The sequence below is a fragment of the Phyllostomus hastatus genome, unplaced genomic scaffold (assembly GCF_019186645.2).
Source record: "Phyllostomus hastatus isolate PE091 unplaced genomic scaffold, TTU_PhHast_1.1 phas_scaffold_55, whole genome shotgun sequence".
Classification (NCBI taxonomy): domain Eukaryota; kingdom Metazoa; phylum Chordata; class Mammalia; order Chiroptera; family Phyllostomidae; genus Phyllostomus; species Phyllostomus hastatus.
The window spans coordinates 12,403,882-12,424,090 of record NW_025334035.1 but is presented as its reverse complement, the minus strand read 5'-3'; positions in this window follow the sequence as shown (position 1 = coordinate 12,424,090).

The following is a 20,209-nucleotide window of genomic DNA, read 5'->3' as shown; positions in this document are numbered from 1 at the left end:
CTCAGAAAAGTTGGACCCAAAGAGGAACACACCAAGGCACATCATAATTGCATTAGCCAAGGTTAAAGATAAGGAGAGAATCTCGAGAGCAGCAAGATAAAAGGAGAAAGTTATCTACAAAGGAGTTCCCATCAGACTGTCAGCTGATTTCTCAAAAGAGACCTTGCAGGCAAGGGGGGGCTGGAAAGAAGTATTCAAAGTCATGAAAGGCAAGGACCTACATCCAAGATTACCCTATCCAGCACAGCTATCATTCAAAGCTTTAGAATGGAGGGGCAGAAAAAGTGCTTCCCAGATAAGGTCAAGTTAAAAGAGTTCATCATCACCAAGCCCTTATTATATGAAGTGTTAAAGCAGCTTATCTAAGAAAAAGAAGATGACCAAAACTATAAATAGTAAAATGACAACAAACTCACAACTACTGACAACTGAACCTAAAAAAAAAAAAAAAAACTAGAACAGGAACAGAACCACAGACATGGAATAACATAGAGGGTTATCAGTGTGGAGGGGCACAAGGGAGAATAGAGGAAAAGATACAGGGAATAAGAAACATAAATGCTAGGTACAAAAAAATAGACAGGGGGGGAGGTTAAGAATAGTATAGGAAATGGAGAAGCCAAGGAATTTATATGTATGACCCATGGACATGAACTAAGGAGGAGGAGTGTATGCTGGCAGGAGGGGGTATGCAGGGCAGAGGGGAATAAAGGGGAGAAAAAATGGGACAACTGTAATAGCATAATCAATAAAATATATTTTTTAAAAAGAAAAATCAATTAGCAAAGTTTTAACAGCAATTTTGTTTGGCCAGTGTGGTCAAGTGCCATAATAAGAAGCAGGATTAACTCAGTCAACCCTTTGAACCTCAGATACAAAACAGGAGAAAAACTCTTAAAAATATTTTATTTATTTAGACCATATTCATGAAGGTTGTATATACATTTGCTCATCTAGTCCTCAAAGTAAACCTGCTGCATAGGGATTAGCCACCCACCCACTTACAAATGAAAACTATGATTCAGAGAGGATTCACAGTATAATAGAATTCTATGGCTGAACTAAAACATGGCTAGAATTAGAACCTCACTCTGTTTTCTTTTGAAGTTCAAATTCCTAAACATATTTGTCTTTGGGGATACACATCAGACTAAATTATAGTACCTGGATTATTGCCTCTCAAATCAATTATCTTGGATCCCACCCTCTTATTATAACCTCCTTCCAGCTTATTCACACAATCACTCTCCATCTCTGGTTCTCTTAGCACATGGGAACTCAGAGTACTGAATCCACTTCTCTTGTATGAGACCTCAGGTGAATTCCCAGTTCCTAGTTTTAATATACAGTCATTCCCCTTTTTCTGCAGGGAATACATACCAACACCACCAAAGGATGCCTGAAACCTAGGATAGTATCAAACCCTATTTATACCATATTTTCCCTATACATCATAACTATGATAAAGTTTAATTTATATATTAAGTACAGTAAGAAATTAACATCTTATAATAAAATAGATGAGTTATAATAATGTACTGTAATTAAATTTATGTGAATGTGGTCTCTCTCAAAATATCTTGCTGTACTTTAGTCACCTTTTCTTTTTTTTTTAAAGCACTTTACAGCTTCTCTTTGGCAGATCTGAATTGCCAGTATCACTATTCTTGCCAGTATCACTGCCAGTATCTGCCAGTATCAGACTGTCATCTGATAACAGAGATGGTTACTAAGCGACCATGGGCAGGTATCATATACAGATAGCATGGGTGGGCTGGACAAAGGGATGGGTGATTCACATCCCCATGGGACAGTGAGACATTCATCACGTTACCCAGAGCAGTGGACAATTTAAATTTTGTGAATTGTTTATTCCTGGAATTTTCCATTATATAGTTTCAGACTGCCATTGATTGTAGGTAACTGAAACTGTGGAAAGTGAAACCTCAGGTGGGGAGACTACTGTGCACACCAAGACCAACAATTCTCATGTCCCTCCCACTTTTCACCCCATCTGCTGATCACAACCCAATCCCAGTGATCCCAACTGCCTGCCTGTTTCGTCGTTGCCTCTGACACACTCACAGCTGGGCTCATCACCCTGCTCTACACAGTGAGTCACAAATCTCTGTGTCTTTCGAGCACACCAGGTGAGCTCCACTGAGCTCCACCAATGGGCTCCATGAATATCTCCAACATGCTCTGAGCATTTTCAGTTTCATGTACTCTCATCTCCCCCCCCCACTCAACTTTTTCACTACACAGATGAAATAATTTGACAAAATATCTCAGTTTTTGCCATAAAATATACAGATTTTCCTACAATATAGCTGTTTGTTAATTTTCTCATTAAAACTGAAGTTATGTCAGCTCCTAGCTCAGTTCAATTTTTCAAATTTATGCCTGAATTCCTAAAAACTTCATGTCATTGGTTATAAAATAAATCTGTTATCAGCAACCTCTCCATCACTGCCCCACTTGCTTTCCCGTCTTAAACTCACTAAGTATCTTTGATCTTGAAAGAAAAAATTCCTCTGCACGTCTTTCTACAGCTCTCTTTCTTCCCTTTCATAAGGAAACTGAATGTTCAGTTCCTTTCCTCACATCTCCAGCCTCTGACTTTCTAGTATCACTGACCATCTCCTTATATGCAAATCTTTCCGTGATAACCTCAATCATTCCATGAATATATCCTGTGAGTGCTTGTCTTCATTTACTTGCACATTGGCCCTTTAAGAGGCGCTCTCTCTCCCTGGTGGGCAGAAACTCTGCTACTTTTCACAGCAGTGTTACTTGGGTTCCTTTCCCAGTTCTGGTGCTGTAGGCTGGGGAGTCCAGCTTGGGGTTTAGAACCCACACTTTTCAGGGGGAACACCCCCACCACCAGCAGCCACTAAAATATCCCTCCAGAACTTCAGCGGCCGGCCACCCGTGGGAGCCCAGTCAGCCCTCATGCCTCCTCTGCGCTCCCTACCAGTCATGTTGTGGTGATCTGGATTCTTCTGTCTGTTCAGTTGGCTATTCAAGATGATTTTTCTATAATTTAGTTGTAATTCCACTTTGGTCCCAAGAGAAGGTTAATGCAGCTTCCACATACTCATTGTCTTGGGTCTCATTGGTCTTCATTTACTTGGGGACAAAGGCTAATTGGACCATGACCTCCTTTTGAGACTATTTTTCCCAGGGTCTTCTGACATCTCAGGCTCCTGACTGTCTTCAAACTACTATACATACTTTTTGCCAGTGTCCTTTGCAAGGTTCTCAAAAGCACTAGATGAAATATCCCATGGCTCAGTTCTAGCCCCTGTGCTCTCCTTTGACTATACACTATCTTGGAAATCTGATGCATTTCTTCAATTGCTTCAGTTTTTTTCATTGTTATCTCTGTGGTGAAAATGCCTGAAGACTCATGTCTACTTATTGTGATGACCACTTCATAAGAGATATAAAGGTTGAATCACTATGTTGTACACCTGAAACTAATGTTGAATCTCAACTATAATTTTTTTAATAAATAGAAATTAAAATTTATTCTATTTGCAAGTGCTACAGGAAGTTAAAACAAAATACAGGGTCTCGCACAAATAATACCACTTTTTATTACAAAATATTTTGTAACAAAATCATAAGCATGTAATTCTGTAACATAACAATATCACACTCAAGCACACCATATGACATTTAGGTGAAATGTTCTAATTAAAACCATAAATTATTACATCCATATTACCCTAGTAACCACACTCAAGCAGGTGTAACCTCTGCCAGAATTTGTATATCTCAAATTGAAGCCCAGAACTTCCTCCTCAAATAAAAATTACTTTTCTTCTCATCTCCAATCTTAAACAATAGCTCTACTAGATATCCAGTAATTAATCTTTAACCAATCTCTCACACTACACAAATACAGTCAAGCATTGCTGTTATTTCTATTATAAACCATTAATTTCCACACCAACACCCACAAAATACTCCCACCCCATAGTTTCAATGTTCAGTCTCAGTTTAAACCTCAGTTCCTTCGATAGTACAATCATTGGTATTGCAATTTAAAAGATAATGTTTCAGTCTCCAAACACTGATTAAAAATTTTGCTGAGCTCTTTTCCACATAAAGAAGCAGACTTGGTATGTAATTTTTCACACCACCAGTTACAAATGGAGACCTGCAAGAGAGAAAACTGAATTAATGAACAATTATTTAAGATTGTCACTGGGTCATGAGAAATTATATAACATGTCACTTGTCTCAAGCGAAATGAAATAATTATATTTTTAAAATATTATTGATAAGTTTGCTACCATTAAAGCCAAGAGAGTAAATGTACAATATAATACATTTTTTGTTATACATTAAATTTTTTAAAAAAGATTTTTAGGCCCTGCTGGATAGCTAAGTTGGTTAGAGCATCCTTTGGATACTACAAGGTTGTGGGTTTGGTCCCCAGTCAGGTCACATACGAGAATCAACCAATGAATGTGTAATGGGTGGAACAACAAATCTGTTTCCCTCCCGCTCTCTAAAATAGTAATAATAATAGCCCAGTTCTAAAAAGAAAGAATTTTTAACACTCCTACTTTGCAATTTTTCAGTCTGTTTTCAACTACTTTGAAGTTACAGGGAAAACGAAACCTTAAAATATTTAATGAAAACATACTCTGGTAGCACTCCTTTCCCCTTTCACTTCAGGCTGATAACAGATGGGAAGGAACCCGTATTTTGTCCATTCGTCTCACCACTGCCTGTGTTTCTTCTTTCTCTGAATTTTGCAAAATAGTTCCTCACATTATGAACACTATGTTCAAATGCCTCAATGAATAGCTATTGTAAAATAAGTCTTGATAAAATATTACATGAGAAGGTAAAAAAGAAAACACACGAACATTTCAGAAAATGGAAGCAGCTGTTGCTGCAGAGTTAGCTGTTTAAGAAAAACATCTCTAAAGAAGCTGGGGACAAATCTCACTCAGCCCATGGGCCTCAGATATGAGTGTTTTTTTCCCCAGGGAACCTGCCCAACCCAAATCTGCTGGCCTTCTAACATGCTCTACCCAAATCAGAAAGAGTGATTCAAGCTTCCTTTTGTAACCCACTGGAGCAGTGCAGAGAGTTTTGTGCTCATTCTGGTGGCTTTATGCCCCCTGCTGGCTACCTGTTGAATCATTGGAAAAGAATTTTCCATTTCCTCTAGATATATTCACAGTATTCTTTTTTCTTAATGAAACATTTCATAGTCCTATTTATTGTTCACAAGAAGAAAACTGTTCATTTTGAAAGCAAAAATGTCTGCTGCAAACAAATTTTTTACCATCCAGGTGAAGGTTCAGAAGTTAATAAAACAGTCCCCCATAAATAATCTCAGTTTGGGGGCTTCTCATGGCACAAATCCCTATTTCACCCCATACCTGTCTTACAACAGGATGACAGGAGAGGTTAAATGTGATTCAATAATCATTTTAGTATTGGAATCTAAGCGAAAGCAGAGCATTTCACCCCAAAGCATCAAAATATACATTCTTATCAAGTGCACATGGAACGTTTTCTAGAGTAGGCCACATGTTAGGACACAAAACAAGTCTCAATGAATTTAAGATGAAATCCTATCAAGCATCATCTCTAACCATAATACTATGAAATTAGAAATCAATCACAAAAAGAAAACTGAAAAACACAAGTTAAATAACATGTTTCTAAATAGTGAATGGGTTAACACTGAGATCAAGGAAGACATCAAAAGATGCTTTGAAACAAATGAAAATGAGAATACAACCCAAAATCTTTGGGACACTGGGAATGCAGTCCTAAACAAGAAATTCATAGCATTAGAGGCCTATCTCAAGAAACAAGAAAAAGCTAATATACACAATCTAACTTACACTTAAAGGAACTTGAAAAAGAAAAACAAACAAAGCCCAAAGTGAGTAGAAGGAAGGAAATAATAAATATCAGAGTATATATAAATGAAATAGAAAAAATAATACAAAAGATCAGTGAATCCAAGAGCTGGTTCATTGAACAATAAACAATAATGATAACCTGTAATTAAACTCATCAAGAAAAGAGAACCCAAATAAATAAAATCAGAAATGAAAAGGGAGAAGTAACAACTGACACCAAAGAAATACAAAGGACTGTAAGAAAATCTTATGAACTATATGCCAACAAACTGGACAATCCGGGGGGGGGGGGGTGGATAAATCTGTAGAAACATACAATCTTCCAGAACTCAGTCAAGAAGAATCAGGTAATCTGAATAGACAGATCAGAACTAGTGAAATTGAAGCAGTAACAAAAAGAAAACCTACCAACAACAAGCAAAAGCCCTGGACCAGATGTCTTCACAGGTGAATTTAGTAAGCATTCAGAGACCTAACACCTCTCCTTCCTAAGCCATTCTAAGAAATTCAGCAGGACTTCTGGCCAACAAGGAGGCATAGGTAGACACACTGTGCCTCCTCACACACCCAAAAGAAGGACAACAAATTTAAAAACAAAAAACAACCAGAACTGACAGAAAATCAAACTGTATGAAAGTCTGACAACCAAGGAGTTAAAGAAGACACATTCATCCTGACCAGTAGGAGGTGCAGAGACGGGCAGCTGGACAGAGAGGACTCATGGCAAGGCGGCAGCTGATGAACCAGGGTGGGTGAGGGGGTGGCTGGCAGAGCAGGTGGTCCCACATTCGTGTGCGGATTAACTGGGAGGAGCAAGTGGGGAGTGAGATAGACTGCGCAAACCAGGGTTACAGTGCAGGCAAATAAAGCTTCAAAGCCTCTGACTGAAAACACCAGTGGGGCTCGAGGCGGCAGCAGGAGAAGCTCCCAGACTCACAGAAGAGTTTGTTGGAGAGACCCACAGGGCCCTAGAACATATACAAATCCACCCACTTAGGAACCAGCACCAGAAGCACCCAATTTGATTGTGGGTAGCCAGGGAAGTGACTGAAAACCCACAGAGAGCAGAGCAAGAGGCATTGTTCCCTCTCTTACCCCTCCCCCATATACAGAGTTACATAGCGTTGTGGGTTGCCCTGCCCTGGTGAACACCTAAGACTCCTCTCTTTACTATGTAACAGGTACACTGAGGGGAAAAAAAAGAAAAGAAATGGTCCAAATGAAAGAACAGATCAAAGCTCCAGAAAAAAAATACACCTAAGTGATGAAGAGATAGCCAACCTATCAGATGCACAGTTCAAAACACTGGTAATCTGGATGCTCACAGAATTGGTTGAATGTAGCCACAAAATAGAAGAAAAAGTGATGGCTATCAAAAGTGAAATAAAGGAAAATGTACAGGGAACCAACAGTGAAGAGAAGGAAAGCCGGGACTCAAATCAATGGTTTGGAGCAGAAGGAAGAAAGAAACATTCAACCAGAACAGAATGAAGAAACAAAAATTCAAAAAAGTGAGGAGAGGCTTAGGAACCTCCAGGACATCTTCAAACATTCCAACATCCTAATCATTGGGGTGCCAGAAGGAGAGGAGGAAGAGCAAGAAATTGAAACCTTATTTGAACAAATAATGAAGGGGAACTTGCCCAATCTGGCAAAGGAAATAGACTTCCAGGAAGTCCAGGAAGCTCAGAGAGTCCCAAAGAAATTGGACCCAAAGAGGAACACACCAAGGCACATCATAATTGCATTAGCCAAGATTAAAGGTAAGGAGAGAATCTCGAGAGCAGCAAGATAAAAGGAGAGAGTTATCTACAAAGGAGTTCCCATCAGACTGTCAGCTGATTTCTCAAAAGAGACCTTGCAGGCAAGGAGGGGCTGGAAAGAAGTATTCAAAGTCATGAAAGGCAAGGACCTACATCCAAGATTACCCTATCCAGCAAAGTTTTCATTTAGAATGGAAGGGCAGAAAAAGTGTTTCCCAGATAAGGTCAAGTTAAAAGAGCTCATCATCACCAAGCCCTTATTATATGAAGTGTTAAAGCAGCTTATCTAAGAAAAAGATGATCAAAACTATAAACAGTAAAATGACAACAAACTCACAGTTATTAGCAACCACACCTAAAACAAACAAACAAACAAAAAACAAACTAAGCAAACAACTAGAACAGGAACAGAACCACAGAAATGAAGATTACATGAAGGGTTATCAGTGGTGTGGAGCAGGGCAGGCAAGTGGGGGAAAAGGTACAGGGAATAAGAAGCATAATAGGTAGGTACAAAATAGACAGGGGGATGTTAAATATAGTGTGGGAAATGGAGAAGCCAAATAACTTATATGTATGACCCATGGACGTGAACTAAGGTGGGGGAATGCTGGTGGCAGAGGGTATAGGGCAGAGGGGAATAAAGTGGAAAAAAATGGAACAGTTGTAATAGCATAATCAATAAAATACATTAAAAAATAAACAAAGAAACCATAAAAATTATAGAAGAAAACATATGCAGTAAAATCTTGGACATTTCTCATAGCAACATTTTTTTCTGATATATCTCCTTGGACAAGGGAAATGAAAGAAATAATAAACAAATGGGAATATATCAAACTAAAAATTTTTGCACAGCAAAGGAACCTACAACATATTGAAAACACAATCCACTGAATGGGAGAACATATTTGCTGATACATCTCATAAGAGTTTAATATCCAAAACTTATAAAGAACTTTTCAAACTCAACACCAAAATAAAAATCCAATGAAAAATTGGACGAAGGACACTTCTCCAAAGAGGTTATACAGATGGCAGATAAACATATGAAAAAAATGCTCAACATCACTAATAATCAAGGAGATGCAAATTAAAACCACAATGAGACCAACTCACACCTGTCAAAATGGCTACCATTAATAAACCGCAAACAACCGCTGCTAGTGAGTATGTGAAGAAAAGGCAATCCTAGTGCAGTTGATGGGAATGCAGACTGGTGCAGCCACTGTGGAAAATAGTATGGAGTCACCTCAAAAAATAAAAAATGGAAATGCCTTTTGACCCTGCCATCCCACTTCTGGGACTATATCCTAACAATATCAAAACACCAATTCAAAATAATATATAAGCCCTCAGGTTCACTGCAGCATTGTTTACAATAGCCAATATCTGGAAACAGCCCAAGTACCCATCAACAGGTGAATAATAAAAAAGCTGTGGCACATTTACACAATGGAATACTACACAGCAGTAAAAAAAAAAAGGAGAAAATATTATCATTTGCAACAACATGGATGGACCTGGAGAGTATTATGCTAAGTGAAAGAAGCCAGTCAGAGAAAGACTAATGCCATATGATCTCACTTATATGTGGAATCTAATGAACAAAATAAATGTACACACCAAATAGAAACAGAGGTATGGACACATAGAACAGACTGACAACTGTCGGGGGGTGGGGGAGCAAGAAACTGGATGAAGGAAGGTGAAGGTATCAGCCAAAGAACATATATGCATAACCCATAGACACAGACAACAATGTGGTGATGGCCAGAAGGAAGGGGACTGGGTGGAGGCCAGACAAGGGGTTGGGGAATGGGAACATCTGTAATAGCTTCAACAATAAAAATAAAGAAAAAAATTGGGACTTCCATTCAAGATGGAGGCATAGGTAAACACGCTTCTCCTCACACAACTACAGAAAAAGTTACTAGACCTCAAAATAAATAACACCCACCTGTCAGAAAATCAAGCTGTTTGGAAGTCCAACAACCAAGGATTTAAAGAAGCTACATTTATCCAGAAGAGTAGGAGGGGCAGAGACGTAGAGATGGGTAGGAAGGTGAGAAGATGCAGTGTGGCAAAGAAAGGTAGTGGAACGGGTGGTCCCACAGTCATGTGTGGTGGATAAAAATTGGGAGAGATACCTCAGGAGCAAGGGATCCCAGACTCAGGCCAGACCACATAGCCCAGTTCTCCAGCACCAGGAAGATAAATACCTACAACTTCTTCTGTAAAAACCAGTGGGGGGTGGGGAAGTAGAAGAAACTGCCAGACTTTCAGGAGACTCCTCTTAAAGGGCCCACACAGACTTAGAACTTATGCAGACCCACCCCCTCTGAGATTCACCACCAGAACAATAGGTGGAAGGGCACCAGTTGTGTATGGGGAGAAAGTGAAGTGACTAGAAACAGGACAAGTGCCATGCAAACCTCCAGAAGCCAGGAAGCAGCATTGTCACCTCTCCAAGCCCTCCCACACACACAGCCACAAAGCAATGGTGCAGGGTGCCCAGCCCTGGCAATTACCTAAGGCTCTGCCCCATACAATTTACAGGTACATTTTCTACAATAGGCACACTATTATGACAGGGTGTCAAAGCAGCTCTACCTAATACACAGAAACAGACACAAGGAGGCTGTCAAATTGAGGAGCCAAAGAAATAAGGCCAAAATGAAATAACACAACAAAACTCCGGAAACAGAACTAAACAAAATGGAGATAACCAACCTATCAGATGCAGAGTTCAAAACTGGTTATCAGGATGCTCAAAGAACTCACTGAGTATAACAACAGCATAAAAAAAAAGACACAGACAGAAATGAAGGTTACATTAACTAAAATAAAGAAAAATCTACAGAGAACCAACAGTGGAGGGGATGAAGCTGAGATTCAGATCAACAATTTGGAACATAAGGAAGAAATAAACATTCAACCAGAACAGTAAGAAGAAAAAATGTTTTAAAAACGAGGATAGTATAAGGAGCCTCTGGGACATCTCCAAGCATATTAACATCTGAATCATAGGGATGCCAGAAGGAGAAGAGGAAGAGGTAGGAATTGAACTTATTTGAAAAAAATAATGAAAGAAAACTTTTCTAATTTGGAGAAGGAAATAGATATACAAGTCCAGGAAGCAAAAAGGGTCCCAAAGAAGTTGGACCCAAAGAGGACCACACAAGACACATCATAATTAAAGTGCCATAATTAAAATGCCAAACATTAAAGATAAAGAGAGAATCTTAAAAGCAGCCAGGGAAAAGTGGAGAATTACATACAAAGGAGTTCTCATAAGATTGTCAGCTGATTTCTCAAAATAAACCTTGCAGGCTAGAAGAGACTGGCAAGAAGTATTCAAAGTCATGAAAAGCAAGGACCTACAACCTAGATTACTCTATCCAGAAAAGCTATCATTTATAATCTAAGGGCAGATAAAGCACTTACCAGACAAGGTAAAGTTAAAGGAGCTCATCATCACCAAGTCACTATTACACAAAATGTTAAAGGGAATTATTTAAGAAAAAGAAGATCAAAACTATGGACATTAAAATGGCAATAAATTCACAGCTATCAAAAGCTGAATCTAAAAAGCAAACTAAGCAAACAACCAGAATAAGAACAGAATCATAGATAGGGAGATCATTTGGAGGGTCATCAGCTGGGAGGGAGAAGAGGGAGAATGTGGGAAAAGGTGCTGAGATTAACAAGAATAAATTGGTAGGTACAAAATAGACAGGAGGATGTTAAGAATAGCATAGGAAATGGAGAAGCCAAAGATTCTATGCATGACCCATGGACATGAACTAAGAGGGGGGAATTGCTGGTGGTAATGGGGTACTGTGTAGAAGGAGGCAAAGGGGGAAAAACTGGGACAACCATAATAGTATAATCAATAAAATATACTTAAAAGTAAAATGGGTATATTTAGGGGGAAATTTTTACCCTATACATTTACTCTCCATTATTTAGATTATCCTTTGGTTCAGACACCGGACCCCAGTGTCCACATCATTATGGATGAAATGAGACATTCACACAGACTACTGAGCCTGGAGGAAGAAAAGGGACAGCATGGCTTTTCTCTCAAGGGGAGCAAAAGCCTTGGCCCTTGCTGTGACCAGCCTTTATTGGATTTCTCGGCACATTATACGATAGTCCTCATTTACTATGCACAGGTTTGCTTTAGGCAGTTCCCTTTTATAGAAAACAAAGGAGCCAATGCTGCTAATCACATCACAGAAGAGGGATATTTGCAAATGAAAAAGCAAAAGTTGTTGAACCACTTACACTCATACTTGGAAGGTTTAGCATGGATTTTAGGAAGTTACTTTGCAATAAATGTCCTCAATTCAGGGTGAAGGAGTTTTTTAGGAAGAGCAAGATTCAAAGAGGCCTAGGCCCATTGCAGGCCTGATTTCCCACAGGATAACTTAGCCATGGGCGTGGGTCCTGTGCATCTCCAAGTGGGAGCTAGACCCACGCCATGCACAACGGTCTCCTACAATCCTTAATATTTCTCAAAAATGTTTTCTCACTTTCTCTACAAAGTGTTTGCATATACAGTATTGATGCAGACTCTGGACAGTGGGGTCCACAGTGTTGGGGATGCGATAAACAAATTCACATGGACTGCAGAAGTCCTGTGGAGAAAAAGGGACAGCATGGCCACTCTCTGAGAAAGAGAACACCTTGACCCTTGCCTGGACAGGCTTTTATTGCTTTCCAGTAGCATTACATCAAAGAAGGTTCTCGTTCATTATACTTAGGTTTACTTTAAGTGATTACTTCTTACAGATAACAAAGAAAAAAATGTTGCAAATGCAAGGGAATGATAACAATGATCGATCTGGTTACATTCTGTCCTTGGCATGGCTTAGCACAAACTTTAAGGAGTGCTTCAGAGATATACATTAAATAGCTGCAGTCTTAACTCAGCATGAGGGAGTTTTAGCAAAAGCAAACCTTAAAGCAGCCTAAGTACAATGCCAGCCTGGTTCCCCATGGGAAAGCCGGTCTGCACGCTTGGGTCCTGTGTGCCACCTCACACTAGATCAGTTTTCCAGTTCGGTGCTGGGCTACATTTGCCACTGCCATGCTGATCAGTTCCCTATACAGCACCTTATTCATGTGCTTCTAGATTCCTATTTTTGTTTTCATTCTATAACATTTTCTTCAGATTGAAATTTCATTCCCAGGAAAAGGTAAAGAATCAAAAGAATATTGAAGCATCCAGAAATGCATTAACAAGATATTATGCAATGAAAAGTTTGCAAAAATAAGGATAGTACAAAGAATACTCATATAATCTTTACCCAGATTCACCTATTTTTTACATTTTTCTCCATTTTCTTTATTATCTGTGCCTGCTTAACTTCTCATTTCTCCAAATGCAGATGCATACAAACACACATTTATAAACAGATAATATTTTTTTCTGAATTGTGTGAGGTTAGGTTACATGTGTTATGACCATTTACTCTTAAATACTTCCAAAGATTTTTCTTAAGAATGAAGATACTCTCTCACACAACCACAGTACTGGTATCAACTTCTGCAACTTTAAAGTTAATATAATACTTTAATCTAGTCTACTGTCCCTTGTGTAACTTTTCAAATGACTCAAATGTCCTTTCTGCCCTTCAATTATAGGATGTAGTCTACAGTCAGTTAGCCATTTAATTGCAAAGCATGTTTACCTTCCTTCAATCTGGAATGTTTTCATGATTTCTCTTTGTGATTTATTATACTGATATTTTCTAGTATAGAGATTCCAATCAGTATCCATCTCTGACCCTTCCAGATTGGAAAGCACCCTATGTAATTAGCTTGCAACCAAGTGGTTTGGTGGGCTCCTCATAGGATGGTGCTATGGCAGGTGTTCAACACTGTTATCTCTTGCTGGTAGACTGAATGTTTGAAGCAGCATTAATGTAATCATCCTTGGTTAATGGGAGCTTATGGAGATATACTCATGCATAGCCTCCATTCCTCTTTCCATGGGTACTCTGTTCATGAGTGCATTGTGACAGCACTGGGGTGGCTAACGAAAAAGATTTGCTGATCACAGCTGGACAAATCTTTCTGTCTACTTGGTGACTTAGTGCTTCTTCTATAGTGGATTCTTTCTGGTGAACATTAACATGTGGTACAAAGGTTATCACATTACATAACCCTTCTTATGGTTTGATCTGCTTGCCTCTCCCCATCCCCACACCTCCTCATCTCCAATCTTCCAATCTTCTAGCTCTTGAGTAACCATCCAAGCCAGTCATCATTGCCCATGAGTCCATGTATATCCTTACCTCTGTCCCCTTCTCTCTCCACATAAAATGGAGGACAAGGTGTGCCATCAGAAGCTCTGCCCACTGGAGCAGTGTCTTTTCATCAGTGTCCTTCAAGGCCACCCCTATTCACAGCATAATGCAGGAACAGTCTATGTTCAGTTAGCACCCACACATCTCAAGCCAACTCTTCCATGAACCCAGTTGGGCTTTTTCTTCCTTCGCTACCTGGTAATAAATGCACCACCACAGCATGGATCATAGACATGCACTGAGAGAGGGTGTTGGTGCATCATTGTTGGACAACATGAAGGTCTGGGTCACCTGTCTGCCCAGCTTACTTGTATCCTTTGGTAGTATTCATGCCCTGTATCAACCATGTCTTTCATTTTCTGTATTCTGTTGCTTTGACTTCTGGGACCTTTCTGACTCTAGAGAGACTGTCATTCTCAGAATTAGCCAATTCCTAGAGATAGTAAACAATTCCTAGAAATAGTAAACAATATGCTTTTCAAAAGAAAACCAGCCAGTCCAGAGCCCATGCCCCCAACCTCCTTCTTTATCTCTCCACGCCATTATCCACCTGTCCTAACCACCCTGGGCCAGGCACCAGACAACTAGGTACAGCTTCTATTCCAGACAGTGTGCCTAAATTATTGAAAGTAGCCATTCCTAAACCCACTTGCCCTGCCTCTCCTGTTACTTCTCATAGAAACCACAATCAAGGCTCTTGCAGTTTCCCCCTCTCTTTCTACCTCCTGACCAACACTGGTACTTATTTATGCAGCCCCAGTGCCATGACCTGACCCCCATTTTCTTTGGATCTGTGAGTATTACCTATGTTAAAGCATTGCCAAACTCAGATATACCACTTCCACCCTTTTTATGGATTACTCCTAAGCCCACCAAAACTTATGACTTGGAGGGTCTGACAGATCATAGCTCATAATGAACATTTCATATGATATCCTATGATCAGACCCAGTGTCATGCCGGTAGATGATTTTTGAATGACGTATCATTCTCTACTGAAGATGTCAAGGCCTTGCTCCACAGCACCAGGGAGCCAGGGAGCTGTGCTGTGATTCTCACAGTGAGGTTTGTCATCATGGCCACGTGGTCTCTTTTCCAGACCAGATACTGGGTCATATAGTCCAAGAGATGGCTGCTTGTACTGCAGCCTGGACTGGCTACCAAACCTTTTCCTGCTCCACTCAGAGCTGACAGCCTCCATGTAGTAGATGAGTTGAATCAGCTTGCCAAGTTGAAATATTCCACTTTCAGAACCCACAGAGCCCTACCAGGTATCATCCTTCTTTTTTAAGAAGTAGGAGTGTAAGATACAATAACTCACCTTTTACACTGGAGGGAATTCCAGACATGCATCATACCACTGGACCCCTAAAATTTTACTACTGTGGCAGCTCCTGAAACTCTGTAGAATTTACCTCCATCATCTGTAGTTTTAACCAAGTTTTACCAAGACTTCCAACATGCCTGGCAATTCTTACTTATCAGGGAGATGAACACATTTGCCAGATCAATGGATAAGTGCCATATATTTGTGCTGTCTAAATCTGCTCTAGCAAAGCAATTGGAGTGACTTTTATGATTTTTATAGCAATCCACTGTCATCCTCCAAGATTCATCTGTTTTTTGGAGGTGCTTGACTGTTGAATAAATATTGTAATGCTGAGGACCACCACCCTGCACCCTTTAGGTCATTAAGAGAGGAATGAATCTCTACTATTCCCTCTGGGATATGATGCTGTTTTGTTTTTCCTTTTTTTTTTATTTGAATCTTAACTAGGAATGGGGTATGGAGGCAGTTTCAGAGCATTCCACTTGGCCTTCCACATTTTGATTGCTCTTACCTTATAGGCTGAGGAGCCATTTGACCTGCCAATTACAAGTATACTTATTCCAATTGTATATTCAAGGTCTTGGGAAACTACCACCAAATAAGACAGTGAGCCCTGTTGACCTGCCATGAAACAGAACTCTACTTATTACCTGGCTCCCGTATTCCTCCATTCTAGCACAGAGGTCATCATGGTGCTTCAGGTACTTAAATACAGCCTTGAAACTTGTGGGTATCCCCCTTTCCCAGTGTAGCCATAAGTTCCTTTGGGGGAAGGACTGGGAAATCATTGCCACATGCACTCAATGCAGTGTTACAGGGACCTTCCCTCCAATAATTTGGCTTCTTCAGTCAACAGGTTATGGGTCTAAAAGATGACTAGGGTTTGTAAATTGGGCAAAAGATTGTGACGCTTTATTAACCACAACCTCTTGATCATCCATCCTTTATTTCACTTGATTGTATAGATTGCACACCACCCAAGCTGTCTTCCCACATGTTGTGTCTGTAGAGACATCTTGTTCTGTTAATTGTCTCCATGGCTCTCTGAAGGTAACGTACTCCCTCCACTCTCCTACCACCACTTTCCACTTTGATCTTACTGCACATGTCACTCAACTGACTTGCTTGTTTCTGAAAGTTAAGTGCCACCCCCAGGGAGCCCATTTCCATAACAAATCCCCTACTGTCAGCCTCAGCCTGTGGAGGACAGCCACCACTGAACTTCTCACCAACACATTGTGTACCTCAGCAGAAGGTCTTCCAAGCCTTCCAATGAAACATAGCTGATTTGTTTTCCAGCCTTACATACTCTGCCTGTTCTTGGGTGCTCACTTCCCTAAGTTTTTAACCCCTTCTTTCACTATCTGCCAGGAGTTTCTAGCATTACTGCTCAGTGTAGGGCCATCTATTTCTTCAAGCCTCCAAAAGCCCTAGCAATATGTTAGCACCATCTCCTGGCATTCTTGCCAGAGTTATTAAATCCTTATGAGTACACTACTTCTTAATTAACTTTCCAGTACTCAGCTGTATGCCCTGCCCTCCTTGATCCAGCATCTTCAGGATCCAGATCCATGTATTCTCCTGGTTCCTGCAGATACAGATTCTCTAGGGTCTGCAGCAACTTCAAAAGATAGTTATTTTCCTCCCTTTTTCCTAAGATTTATTTTATTTTACTTTTTTTTTTTTGAGAAAGGGGAAGGGAGAGAAAACTATAGGGAGAGAAACATCAATGTGAGAGAGATACATTGATCAGTTGCCTCTTGCACACAACTCAACTGGGGACCAAACCCGCAATCCAGGCATGTGCCCTGACTGGGAGTCGAATTTGCAAGCTTTTACTTTGTGGAGATAACACCCAATCAACTGAGCCACATCAGTCAGGGCTTCTTTTCCTCCCTGATAAGGCCCAGCATTTCCCCTGTTGCATTCTGTGGTGACTTGACCCAAGTTATTGGCAGTGACCAGGAGGGAAGGAAAGAATAGATTATGAGAGGGGCACAGTTTTTATTGCAAAGTAGAGGCCTCTATCTACATCATCTTCAAACAAGACCAGGAGGTGTGGGCCACTTTTGCAGGCCCAGGGAATTTAGGGGGGTTAGTGTTTTGAGATGTTTGCCTACATTAATCCAAGTGTTCCCATCCTGAGTCTCAGGGTTCTATTCTTTTCCAAACAGGTCCTGACCTTGGCATAGCAAAGTTTCTGGGGTTGAGAATTCAACCTTATCTGAAGTTATGCTGCTGTTATATTTTCCATCAGCCTTCAAGAAACCCTCTGATTTTCACACTTTTCCTCAAATTGGAGATTAACCACCCTCTCAGCCTTTCCTTTTCAATCACTCTCAGTAATAGCCATTCAATTTCATAGTCCTTAAAATTGCTAACTCCCCAGTTTCACAAAGCCTTGAGATACAGCATCCACAAGTGCATTCCCTTCCATCAGTATCCCATCCCAGTTCAACACCAGTGACAGTTTTAATAATTATGTTGCTACAGCCTGACATGCACTGTCAATATTCCACCAATCACAAATAGGAGTGTCCTCATTACCAGCAAGCTAACAGGTGACTGGGAGCCAAAATCTCTGTTTAGAGTCAAATTTCCTAGGACCATTGCTAGAACAGACTGTTATAGGGCAGATACCCTGGAAACAGATTCTGGATGGACTAGATGGTGGAGGATTACCTGCAGAGGTGTTATTGGATAGTGTTCTCTAGAAAAATACCTTTAAATAAATGATACCTGTAAGGAAAATTAGGCAGATAGAAATGTTAAAAATGCTGTACAATTCAGGCAGAGGTCTCACTTGACTACAGAGAACTCATGCTAGGATGGCCCTTTAGAGATGTTACCAGTTAAGGCAAAGGGACAAGGTCTTTGAAGCACTGTAGTGAGCATCATTGGATGTGGACTGCCCCTGGGGGTGAGACATAACCTTCAAGGCCACTCTCTTCAGCCAGGACAATTCCCAGGGAGGTTTTTAGTTGTGAGCTGTCAGCAGGCAAGCACACTGGCAGCTTGGGGAATGAGTACCCCACCCTATGGGCCCATCACATTGTACTCTATAGAGTATATTAAAGTTTCCAGCCTCAGTTGTTTTATGTTTTGCTCCCTGCAGTTCTGTCAGTTATTGTTTGATATCCTTTGAGGCCTATTGTTAGAGACATGTTCATATATTTTTGTTGGGTATATCTTTGCTGTCAAGTTTTCCTTTTACAAGTGGGTAACATGCTTATTTTCCTCTTATAGTCTTTTAAAATTTTTTCCACTTTATAAAATATTTGGACTTTTGCCTGCATCAATCAGGGTTCAGCCAGAGAAGCAGACCAGTAGGACATAGTACATACTAAAAGATTTTTTCTTTTTCTTTTTTTTTTGGTGAGGAATTGGCTTATTCAATTCTGGAGGCCAATTAGGCAAGTTCAAAGCCCATAGGGCTGTCTGTCAGAAAGGGCCTGCTAAAAGCTTTTCCACAGTTTCTTCATCAAGGAAGCCTCAATTGTACTTTTAAAGCCTTTCAACTGATTGGATCAGGCCCCCTCAAGTTATGTAAAGTAATCTCCTTTGCTTAATTCAACTGAATTTATGAACTTTAACCACATCTACAAAATACCTTTACAGTCCTGATCAGTTTGGCTCAGTTGGTTGGACATTGTCCTGCAAAGTGCAAGGTCACCAGTTGGATCCCCAGTCAGGGCATATGCCTGGGTCATGGGTTTGGGGAGCATACTACAAGCACAATTGATGTTTCTCTCCTTTTTTTTTCTCTTTCCCTTTCCCTCTCTCTAAAAATAAATAAATAAAATCTTTTTTTAATACCTTTACAAAGCCTGGATTAGTATTTGAATAGTGGGAGATTGTAGCCTACCCAAGTTGATACATTTGCCTAGTGCGGTCATGCTAAGGCTCTCTGACACTCCTGCCTTCAAGAGATGGGGTGTCCATCTGCCTCTGCTTGATTCTGCAGACTTCTGACTGGTTTGACCAAGAGTATGATGGAAGTGATGCCAGGAGACTTCCAAGGTTATATCATAATCAGCCATGTTCACTAGAACACAGTTCTTAAAGCCCGGTCCCACTAGCTAAAAAGTACCACCACCCTAGTACTCTATGCTGAAAAGGCCACATGAGAGCATTCTGGTCAACTCCAAGCTGAGCTCATCCTTAGGCCATGTCAGCCCATGCACAAGACATCGTGGGTGAGCAAGCGAATATAATAAATAGTTTTTTTATATTTATTTAGTTAGTTAGTTAGTTAACTAGTTATTTTTAGAGAGAGAAGGGAGGGAAACATTGACAAGTTGCCTCTAGCACGCCCCCAGTGGGCGGGGCCTGGCTGGCAACCCAGGTTTGTGCCCTGACCAGGGATAGAACCAGCGACCTTTCCGTTTTCAGGACCTGTCAGGGCTAAATGGTTTTTCTTAAAAACCATTAAGTTTGGGGGTAGTTTGCCAAAACATCAATAGACAACAGGAACCCCTAGAATATGTTTTTCTAGCATTTGTATGTCTTTATTGTCAAGCATTTTGTGTTTTGAGTCTCAACTTGTTTTTGGATGTTGTTGTTTCTAATCTGAGAGTCTCGGAATCAATTTCCTGAGGAGTAAGTCAGAGGCTTTAGCAGTGAATGTTTATTTACAGTAAAGCCCGAACCAGCATTTCGAGTCTTTTTGTCTTTAGACCCGCAACCCCTCTGCTCATCCTTCCTCTGGGAACTCTGGCACCAGATTTACCGTCATTAACTTGCGCGGGACTCCAACCCTCCCCATCCGTATCCTCCCTCCATCCCCGCAAAATGCTGGCAGCATCTCAGTCTCTAAGTCATCAAGCAGATCTGACTCTGACCAGCGAAACTTGAAGGTTCCACTCACAGCCGAGAAGGCGAAAGAGCAAGTCGCAGTGATTG